Source organism: Sminthopsis crassicaudata, chromosome 4 (assembly GCF_048593235.1).
Source record: "Sminthopsis crassicaudata isolate SCR6 chromosome 4, ASM4859323v1, whole genome shotgun sequence".
Taxonomy (NCBI): Eukaryota; Metazoa; Chordata; class Mammalia; order Dasyuromorphia; family Dasyuridae; genus Sminthopsis; species Sminthopsis crassicaudata.
Window position 1 is genome coordinate 86096747 of NC_133620.1, and position 12206 is coordinate 86108952.

Here is a 12206-nt window from a genome sequence, read left to right on the forward strand (position 1 = left end):
AGAGAAATCAGATTAACCTAACTGACTTTCTCTAGATATTCTCCAACTAATCACTATCCTTTTCTGTCATTTAAGTCAATCTGAAAGGTGTGAGGTGGTACCTCAGAGTTGTTTTAATTTGCATTTCTCTATTCAAGAGTGATTTAGAACAATATATGACTATAGATGGTTTTAATTTTGTCATCTGAAAATTGTCCATTCGTATCCTTTGACCACATCAATTGGGGAATGACTTGTATCATAAATTTGACATGTTTCTTTATGTAATTTAGAAGTAAGACCTTTATCAGAAGCACTGGCTATAAAGATTTTTTCTCAGCTTTGTATTTCCCTTTTATTCTTGTTTCTGTTGGTTTTGTTTGTGCAAAAATTTTTTAAATTTAATATAATCAAAGTTGTCCATTTTGCATTTCATACTGTTCTCTAGTACTTCTTTGATCATTGATTTCTCCCTTGTCTAAAGATCTGATAGGTAAATTCTCCTTTGTTTTACTAATTTACCTATGGTATTACCTTTTATACCCAAATAATGTAGTCATTTTGACCTAATTTTGGTATGGCATGTGAGATATAGATGTATACCAAATTTTTCACATATTGTTTTCCAGTTTTTCCAGCAATTTTTGTGAAATAGTGAGTTCTTAGTCCAACAGATGGAGTTTGGGAGTTTATCAAATACTTTAGCACTATAGTCATCAATTACTATGCCATGTATATCTGCCTTTTTTTACTGGTCCATCATTCAGTTTCTTAGCCTTTACCAAATGCTTTTGATAACTGTTGCACTGTAATATAGTTTTAGATCACATACTGCTAGGTTATCATCCTTTGTATTTTTTTTTTTCATTAATTCCCTTTATATTCTTGACATTTTGTTCTTACAGAAAATTTTGTTATTTTTTTTTCTCTAGTTCTATAAAATAATTTTTGGCCTTTTGATTGGTATGGCATTGGATAAATTGATCAAGTTAGGTAGAATTGTCATTTTTATTATATTAACAGCCTCCCCATTAGCACTTGATATTTTTCCACTTGGTTAGATCAGACTTTGTATGAGAAGTGTTTTAAAATTGTGTTCATTTAGTTCCTGGGTTTGTCTTGGCAGGTAGATTCCCAAATAATTTATTTTGTCTACAATCCTTTTTTTTTTTTTTCCTGGAAGTTATCTGAAGAGAGATTTGCTGCAATGGTGTTGGGAATGGAGATTGAGATTTGCCCAGAGACCCTGGAGTACTAGGAGGAGGAAGAGGAACGACCCCTGACCAGGGCTGAGGCACGGGCTGCCCAGAATCGAGAAGAGAGACTGAGGAAATTTCAGTAGCAGCACATGAGAAGAAATGAATCCCAAAAAATAAATCATCAGGAGATTGTAGAGGAAGACAAAAGGCTCAAGCTGCCAGCCAACTGGAGGCTAAGAAGGCTCTTTTGGAATGGGAGCTATAGGTTGAAGAAAAGATGAAGAAATGTGCTTCAAGAGGAGAAGACTATGTATGAGTGAAACTACTGGACATCAGTGCTGAAGATATAGAAAGATGGGAAAGAAAGAAGAAGAACCCATATCTGGGCTTTTCAGACTATGCAGCTGCTCAGTTATACCAGTATCACCAGTTAACCAAGCAGATCAAACCTGATATGGAAGCATGAGAAAAACTGAGATAAAAATATGGAGAAGATTTCTACCCAACATCCAATAGTCTTCTTCGTGGAACATATGTACCTTCTACAGAAGATATTGATAGGATGGTTATAGATCTAGACAAACAAATTGAGAAACAAGAAAAATACAGTTAGAGATATCCTTATAATAATGACTCACATTGACTACATCAATGAAAGAAATACCAAATTCAACAAAAAAGTAGTGATTCTATGGAAAGTATATAGCTGAAATCAAACAGAATTTGGAAAGAGGAATAGCTATTTAAACTTCAGGAAATGTTGAACTTGGTTGTAAATTGAGTCTTCAAGTAAATTGCCATCAATGAATTGTACAAATAAAGGATTTCTACTCTTATATTTAACGCTCAAATGCATTTTTAAGTCTGTGTATTTTCATACTTCAGATTATGGCTATTTTAGGAAAAACACAGTCTTGTTAAGGAAACTTTTCTCATCTCTCACAAGCAGGCTGCTGAATAGATCTCCTCTTGTGAGAGGATGATTCAAAGAGACTGAGAGGCAGTTGCTATTCTCTAACCTCTCTGACTGAGAGGCTGTTGAGTTGTCTGACCTCTCTCCTCTTCCCTCTACCTCCAATTTTTTTCATTCCCAGTCTGCAACACCTATGTCAGCAAAGGCTGCCCTGCAACTCCTTCAGATGTTATGATCCACAGCTGTGAAGGTTCTCAGAGAATTGACCTGCCCCTTAACAAAAGGGGACACAGCTTCCAGAGTGGTTATTTTACATATTAAAGGGGACACTGTTTTCAGAGTTCACCCCCCCCCCACTCCCATCACTTTCCCTTTGCTTTTCTTAGTATCAAATGTTTATTTGAAAACTATTTACAACAATGGCAAGAGTACAAATCTTTACCCTTAACACCAGGGAGGTACACACCTCCCCATTTAAGTTCTAAATCTCAGTGAAGAATGGTCTCTTGTTTAGCTCAGTTTCTACAAAACATTGGTTCCATCAAGCTCATTTCCAGATGCAGCATTACTGCTGAAATGTTGTTTGTCCTTCCTTCTTGAAGAGGACCACAGTATCAGGAAGGTGATGCTGACATGCAAATTAATTGGATTTAAATGAGGGAGAGCTTTGCGAGGTCACTTACTGAATTTTCTCCTCTGGAGTATATATACTGACAATTGAATGCAGTGTGAAACTTTGGCCTTTTTAAGCTAAGGTCTTTAACAGGTCTTATTCTTTGTCTCAGTTACTGCAGGAAAATCAACCCTTATTTCTTGGGGTAATCAATGCTGGATTGGTTGGAACACTCAGATTTAGGACCTCAGGATATTGGGATATCTAGTGGCTCACTCTTCTGACCTTTTGAAATTCAGAGTATCAGTCTCCAAACCCTTCACTTAAAATGGTAGAGAATAGAGAGATAATGAACTGAGGCCCATTTCCTGAGGCCACATAAGTTCCCAAGGTTCTCTGTGCAATATTATTTCTCATTGGATGTCAAAAATGAAGGAATCAAATTAAGAAAAAATAGCCAGAAATGAATGACTGAGGCCTTTTGAAAGCACTCCCAGTTCTGGCTATATAGCAAAAGTAAAAAAGGTTTCTCCTAACTATATGGTTAGTAGAACAGAATCAGTTACAAGATGTCTAGACATACTCTAAGACTCCCAAGTCATTTCTATTGTATATCATCATTAACCTCCCAGAAGCAAGTTCCACAGTCTCTTCTATATGATAAATTTACTTCAGCTGAACATGTGGATAAAACACCACAATGCACCTATCTATCCTGTTATATCAGCATATCTACAGAGAGAAGTTAAAAAGGGGAACAATTTCCCCATGTCTTTTGAAAACTCTTTAGCACAAGCCATTTCTACTCACAATTTACAGTGTCCCCAAATTCTCAATTCTGTAATAAGATAAAACATGGTTACCAAGTGGAAGTGAAATGTTAATATTTAATATTTATGAAACAGAATAGTAGTCACTTAGCTTTTGTTATACCCTGTGGAATCATTTTTTCCTCTAAAAAACATTTAATCTCCATGTATGAAACAAAATATTTTACCAAAAACTCCACTGACTTTCTGATAAATGTAGGAAAGATTTATTTTTCATTCTTGTAAGAATAGGTGCCTAGGCTAGTGGACACACCTTTGCAATTCCAAAGGCAGCATTTTATTTTCTATCCTGAAGCACAAATCCCTCCCCTGATTGCTCATTAATTGGATGTTACAAAAATTTCACTACATGAATCTCCACTCCTTAAGTCAGTCCCTGTCCCCAAGAAGTTTACATTCTAGAAAGGCAAAGGTAAAAGAGGAAGGCTAAGGGCAAAGATTCTTTTCAAATCTCCAGCTACCATCCCAGGTTATAAAAATCAGTTCCTGCCCCAAAGGAGTTTACATTCTTTTGGGAAAAGATAAAACTCCATCCTTGATTATTTTTTAATGTCCTTGTGGATTTCATTTTTCTAATTTGTTTAATTTCTTCTGTTTATCTTTCATAAACCAAATATATGCCCATCTATTTCTCACACCCATTTAGCCACTCCTTATAATGTTTCATCTACCTAAATCAAAGGTAAACTCAAGATATTCTTTCTATTAATTGAATTACTCAAAAATTTCCTTCTTTTTGCAGTTTGATCTTTATCCTAATCAGGTCAATTCATGGTATAATCAAGAACCTTTTACAATTTTTGGCCTTCACCACACTAATTCTATCTTTAGTTCTGAAATGTTGACTTCATTTCCTTTTAGAAACAAGTTCCAAGACCTAATAAAGTCATTTTTAAAAGCATATAACACTGATTAAGTTCTGACAGGTTGTCTATTCATGAGAAATCAAGATCTCTTAGACTAAGACATTAAGAAAATAAGATTTCCTTAATGTTTCCAAAGGAAGAAAAAAGAACATATCAATTATAATTTAACTGACAAAATAGTAGGAAAATTCAGAGAAGTAATGAGAAAAAAAAAAAAAAGAATTTTTTTTGGTGCCTAGAACTCAAGGAAGTTAAAGTAAACTTTTATTAAAAGTTTAAAAAATAGAATGATATATTTTAATTTGGGGGCATTAGAAATAAGAAAAGATACTTGATTCACATTTCTTGTATGTCTTTCCCTCATTTTCTTGATATAGTAACTTCATTTAAAAAATAATTAAGGCAAAGAAAATATTAAAAGTTGATATTTTTAAAATAATTGAATGTAGGTACTAGTATCAGTAGCATACTATTAATAAATAAGAATTGCATCCACTGTTAGGAAGGATGTCCTCTAATAGTTGAAGTTAGTCATAACTCCTGGAACCTTGTAAGTCCATTTCTCAAATGTCAGGTGGTTCAAGAAATAGATAGAGTACCAGGTTTGGAATCAGGAAGATATATCTTCCTGCATTCAAATCTGGTCTTAGATTCTTACTAGCTCTGTGCAAGTCACTTAATTCTGTTTGTTTGAGTTTCCTCATCTATAAAATGAGCTGAAGAAAGTGGCAAATCACTCCATTATTTTTGCCTAGATAATCCCTACTGGAATCATGAAGAATTAGACATAACTGAAACAATAGAAAAACAAAATCTCAAGCATTTGAAAGTTGCTTTCACATATTCCTCCCAACAAGGCATATTGTTAAATTAATTTTTGCGACTTCTAATCATCACTCTTTAAAACACTTGTTTCTACGATTATAAACTACAAGTTAGCTAAAAGCCATTAAAGTTAGGTTTAAAGTTTAATTGTTATATAGATATTTTATTTGATCCTCACAACTGAGAGAGGTAGTACTATTATTATATCCATTATATAGATGGGGAACTGAGATAAAGATTTTTATTTTAAAGTAATTTTTCAAGGTCACATATATAGAAAGTATCTGAGACCAGATTTGAATTATAAGCCTTCTTGTCTCCAACTTCAGTGCTCTGTCCAGTGCATCTATTTAGATTTTTCTGATATAGAAAAATTTACTTAATTTTTGAAGGTAATGTTATTTCATCCACTTAAACAAAACAAAACAATAGTTTTGCATTTCAACAAAGTTTAAAAACTCTTAGAATCTATCATGTAGGCCAGGGATTTGATAAACTACATTATTAAATGTTTTAAAATGTTCATATTTGTTTTCTGTCTTGCTCAGGGAAAAAAAAAATATGATACCAATGGGTAAAATATTGTTGTTCAGTTATGTCTAACTCTTCAGGGATATAATTTGGAACTTTCTTGGCAAAGATACTTTAAGCCTGGATCTCTATCCATTGTATTACCCAGCTGCCCTGGATAATTTGTAATGCTTATTTCTGTACATTTCTCCTCAACCTAAGTATAAACAAGAAGTTTATTATGTTGGTAAGGGAAATTGAAGAGCATTGCTAGTGTTTCAATTGTTAAAAGAATTGACACATGAGGACTAGGTCCTCTAGGTCTCTCTTTGTCCATTTGATCTGAGTACAGGGTTTTATTTGAGATAGACACAATCCTGACTCTCATCTGTTTTGTGAGAAGAGACCCAAAGTATGACTGTGACTCTCATTGTTGGTCATGACTTGACACTTACAAAATAGAACTATAAAGAAACTATGAGCAATGAAAATCATTGTTTACCAGTATCTGAACATTTAAAAGAAAAACAACAATAATAACAATAATAAACAGGGCTATAAACCATGTATAAATGTTTAATGGGTCAATCCAAAATAATGGTCAATGGGATACAGGCTAGAAAAGACAGGACTCCCTCAGGGCAATGTTCAGATATTTGACTATAGGAGCATATTATACTTTTTAAGAATGAGAAAAAGTAGCAGATATTTAGCTCTTGAGCTTTACTTTTTCTAGTTCCAGAGATTTAGAACTGGTTTGGAGCCTTCCATTTCCTATACTCCACCCCCCCCTTTTTTTTTTTTGACAAATGAAGAAATTACAATCTAGAAAGATTAAATAATTTGTTTGATTCATCATGAGAGTAAATGGCAGATCTGGATTAGAACTCAGCTCATCTGATTCTTTTCTATTTTATCACAATACTTCTTTCACTCTTCCTTGAAAAATTGAATTTTCCTAAGGAAAAGAATAATTTTTTTGTGAAAGAAATCATGTTGCTTTTAGCTTATGACATTATTTATGTCATGGAGTTAATGCAACCACCAAAGAGAATGAGTTTAATTCTCAGATTGTATCCATTTCCACGTTTCATACTGTTTCCAAAATTATTTATGTTCAAAACACATTCAGGAATACTTGCAATGTTATTATGAGGTTAACAATTGCAGATTCTATTTTAAACCATATTTGTGATAAATGGATTAATTTTAGAAAATCTTCCTGACTTCAGAACTGTCACCTAGACTTAAAAATAGCTTTTACCTCTTTAGGGAAAGAATAAAATTATATTGAAAAAAGTGTCTGCTGTTTTATGGCTTAGTAAGTGTGAAAAATCATACATTTCTAATTATTTTTCATTAATGAGAAAAATTGGGAAGTTTCTAATTTCTTAGTAGCTCAAAAGTTGTATTTAACTGCTTACTAGCAGATTTTTCTTTTGATATTCATATTAAAGCAATTTTTAAAAATAGCATAAGTAGAAAATAAACTGATGCTAGTAGGCACTCAATATAATATTTTTGATATATTTTGATTTCGGAAGAAAAACAACTATAGAAACTTTGTTATCCAGGTCTGAAAAGTCAAAGAAACTTTAGAGATCAACATGGAATGTCATTACTGCCATTCATTTTTTATTAACCATTTCAGTGTCACAAGTTATAAAATGAATAAGAAAAGTCCCAACTTTCTAATAGCTTATAAAGTCTAATAATTTAGGTAAATTATACAATGACTCTTTATATATTTTAGGAAAGGTATATATTAGTAACTTCTCTATGCAAAATATTATCTATGGCTTGTGAACATGAATGCAGAAGATTCTGAAATATATTTGTATTTTCTTTTTCTTTTAAACAAATATGAAATGAATACTTCTAAAAAAATCACTTGATTCAAATCAAAGGGAAATTATAAGAGAAATACAACTGTTCTTTAATTAGAGCTGAATGTTCCAACACTGTAGCATCTAATTATTTGTTACTGATGAGATGTAGACACCAAATAATGAGATCAGTAGTAATTCACATATGAAGAACTCACAATGGTTTTCTCCTTTGACAATAGGTACATTAATTAACAAGAAGAGGTTACAGACAAAAATGAAGAGGTTAAATAGACACCAAGAGTGGCAAATATGATAGCCAAATAAAATAGTTGAAGAATTTGGTATCATATGTCCAAAGACCAGAAAAATGTCACTTTATTGATCATTTGGTCATCTCTTATTTTAAAACTCATGATAAGCATTTGAAAAAAGCCACCTTGAAACAATTCCATTTTATATGCCAGCACCTATTACAGAAAGTTAAGAGATTAAGAAAGACTATGAATAATACTTAATTAAGACTCTCTAAATCATATTATTTTGCTAGTAAACTCAAAGTAAAAGTGAATATGTTGAGATTGATGAAAAGTATGTTGCAAACAATAGATTGGGAGTAAGGATTGATATAGTCTAAAGGCTTATAGACTACACAGAAAAAAACGATATGCTCACAAATCGTGAATAATTTATTTGAAAAAAGATTAAAAAGGCATTGGATATGGCGAACATCAAAACACATTATAAAATTTGAAATTATTAAGTTTTAACAGACAGAAAATGATTAATAAGAGATATAAGAATTATTCCTGTCAATTATTGAAGTCTTGTTAAAAAAAAAATTACTTGCTAGAGAAAAGATTATTGGCAAGAATAACAACAATAATATATAGTGTGCAATTAAGACAACTTAAACCTGACCTATTTAGTCAAATCATTGATATAAAACATAGAATATGAATGAAGGAAGTGATCTCCAACAATAATTGTAATAATTTCATATAGAATCTTAAGTATATATATCAATTAATATATAAAATCATAAAAACCACCTTAGGTAGCAAACTCCTTAACTTAAGGAGAGATATTTCAAAGGAAAAAAATCATATCTTCTTTGAACAAAAGATAGACAAGTAAAGGCAAAGTAAAGTTTACCTCTTTGTGCAATGGACTTTTTAACTTGCATTTCAAATATTTTTCTTGTAAATAAAAATATATTCAAATGGACCTCATATGTTTGGGAATTATCTTCAGTGATGCAGAATATAACTTATTCATGTCTATCTGTCCTTGTAACTTTTTGTTAATAACTTGTATGGTTCCTTACATGTCTAACTAAATATTGCAGTCAGATTCAATTACCACAGTATATACTTCTGAGGGGGAAAAAAAAATTCCTCCTCCTTTTCTTTTTCTTTCTTTTTTTTTCCCTTTCTCTTTTCTACCCTTCTATACAGTTAAGGAATATGAGGGCAGACATACCTTTGCTGGAAAAGTTTTTACTAGGCTCAATAAGTACAATTACAGATTTCTGAGAGACATATAAACATAGGTATAGGAAACATGGCCAAGATTGATATACTATTCAATAAACTCCATAGAATACCCATTCAAATACATGTTGAAATATGGGTAATAGGTATTTTCCATCAATTTGGTCTTTCCTATGTAAATGGATAGACCAAGTTTTCTTGGATGATTGTTTCTTGGTATAAATTCCTTGAAAATATCATATTTCTTTGCTTTCTTATATGGACATTACTAAATGCAATTTGGCTTTTTGCAATAATTCAGGAGTATAAGAGTGACAATTATTTTATTATATAATTATATCACCAAAGACTACTGAGAAACATATATCCTATGTCCTATACTTAGAACCGAAAGGCCCAAAAGCATCTAGCCATGCTTTTAAATTCTTGTTTTTAGTTTTTTATGATCACCTCCCTTTCACTTCTCATTGCTATTACTCTATCTTCTTTTAATGTTCCTCTTTACTTCTTCAAGTTTGTTTTCAGCTTAGAATATAGATAGCCAAATTTGTCAGAATCATAACTGTGAAGAGTGGACTGTGTGCCAGTCCACTTTGGTATCCTGATACAAGATACAAATTGTGAACTAAATAAAAATGGTTTGTAATGGTGTTCAGTGGGTTTCTTTTTTGTATACAGTGCATGGACTTTTACAGAGTTTGAACAGTAGTTTCTTGTAACAAACTATTCTTCCCTAATAGAAAATGCTATAAAAATAGAGTGGGACTCTCTCTATAGACTGTTCCAATTCTTTTCATTATTCTTTGGTCCTCCCATCAAATGTCTTCCTTCCATCTTTTCATCTGAAGAACTTGCCTTGTACTCAAGGATATGATGGTAAATGTTTAACAATTGAGTTTTCAGGGGGGGGGGAATTACACATGAGATTAATATTTAATCTACCTCATTAACCTTTTATCCATTTTCATATTTCTTAAATATGGAAGTTAATAAAAGAGTATATCAAACTGATTTGTAGCATTTGATGATTTCTAAGATGTAAATATTTACACTGAAAATTTAACAATCAGCTCTTAGAAGCTGGTACAAGCTGACCGCAATACCATCCTCCTTATACTTTACTGGTAAAATTGAGACTATTTAAAGAGAGATGTCTCTTCTCTTCCATTTATTTTATTTGCCTCGGATTTTTTTTCTTCCACTATCCACTCTTTCCCTATGATGCCAAATAAATAGGAGGCCCTTGCTCCTTGCCAATGCAAACCCCTCTACAGGCACTTTCATCCTATTTCCTCTTGACTTTTCCATCAAATTGATACCATTATCATCTTCACTGTCTCTTCAGTCTCTCAACATATGTTTCTTCCCTGCTGCCTACAAACATGTCTAATTTTCTCCCATCCTTCAAGAAAAAAGAACAACAAAACCAAATCCAGAAAAAAAAAAATCCCCTTATTTGAACTCACCAATCCTACTAGCTATAGTCTTTCATCTCTCCCCCTCTACAAGGCTAAATTCTATGAAAGAGTCAAATGAAATGAGTATTGCTACTTCTTCTCCTCTGATTTGCTTCTAAATCCACTGAAGTTTTCTCCTGATCTAATAACCCTTCCTTCCAAAATAACTTCTTTAAAGTTATCAATGATCTTTTAATTTTTAAATCAAAAGGCTTTCTAAAAATCTGATCCACTTTGATCTCTCTGAAGCATTTGGCATTTTTAAGTAACTTCTAATTCTGGGTACTGTCTCTTCTCAATTTTTCATGACACCACTCTTCTGATTTTCTTATCTAACTCAACATTCTCAAGGGCTCTTTGCTGATTCTTAATCCATATCATACCCACTACATTTTGCATTTCCCAAACAGTCCTAATCCACTTGATGATGTCATTGGCTTCCATGAGTTAAATTATCCTCACTATGAAAGATAATTCTCAAATCTATATGTGGTGTCTCAAACACATTATTGAGAGACTCTATATATTCAGTCTTAGTCTTTTTTCTGAAATTATAGTCACATGCAACCCAGCTTCATCTTGTACATTTCAAATTATTTTATTCAATTGATATCTCAAATTCAACTCATTTTCTCCCAAATCCTTCATAAATTTTCTTACTAACAACATCTCCATCCTCTCAATAACCCAGTCTTGAAACCTTGGTATCATCCTCAACTCAGCATCTATTCATTTTTTAAAAATAAATACTTATAATTTCTATTTTTAAACATTTGTTGTTTAATCCTTTTCTCTTTACTTATATAGCCATAATGTTAATTTAGACCATTATTACTTCTAAGTTGATTCGTTGCAATTGACTTTTAACTGATCTTAATTCAATTATTTCACATTTCAAACCTCACCAGAACTTGTTTATTCCATTGTTCCCTAATATTGGCAGCATCAAATATACATTTTATTTGATATTGAAAAGTTTTGGAAACTGACTCCTTCCTAATTTTTCAACCTTCTGATACGTACTTCCCCTATATACACTATACAATCTATCTACTTGCTATTCCTTGAAAATTATACTCCATCTTTCATCTTCATGCCTTCACACTAGCTCTCCCCTATAAATGGAATGTTTGGCCCTCACACTTTCAATTCTTTATTTCTTTGACTTTCTTCAAGAATCAGTTCAACACATCTTTTCATGAAGGGCTTTCCAAGTGGCCCTAGCTGCTTCTTTCGGATTACTTCTATCTATTCTCTAAATGTTATATATAACCAGTTACATACACATTGTCTCCCCCATGAGAATGTATGTACCTTAAGAGCAGGGATTTTTTTTTTTTTTTTTGGTTTGCCTCTTTTTTGTGTCCCTAGTATCTAGCACAGTCCCTGGCTCATAGTAAATTGCTTAATAAAGGTTTTTTTCCACTATTTTAAGTCATCTGGGACCTTTATTGAATTCTGAGTTCTTGGCTATATTCTAGATTGGATTAGTTATGTCTTTTCTGAAAGCATTACTCAATTCAATAAATAAGTTTTCATTCTATTGTTCCTTCCTTCCTTCCCTTCCTTCCTTCCTTCCTTCCTTCCTTCCTTCCTTCCTTCCTTCCTTCCTTCCTTCCTTCCTTCCTTCCTTCCTTCCTTCCTTCCTTCCTTCCTTCCTTCCTTCCTTCCTTCCTTCCTTTCTTCCTTCCTTCC

At 32.4% G+C, this 12206-nt stretch overlaps 1 pseudogene; it reads left to right on the plus strand.

Annotated features, from left to right (window-relative positions):
• The first annotated feature begins 1186 nt into the window (after positions 1 to 1186).
• On the plus strand, positions 1187 to 1972 carry LOC141540789 (pre-mRNA-splicing factor SYF2 pseudogene; annotated as a pseudogene).
• The last annotated feature ends 10234 nt before the right edge of the window (positions 1973 to 12206 follow it).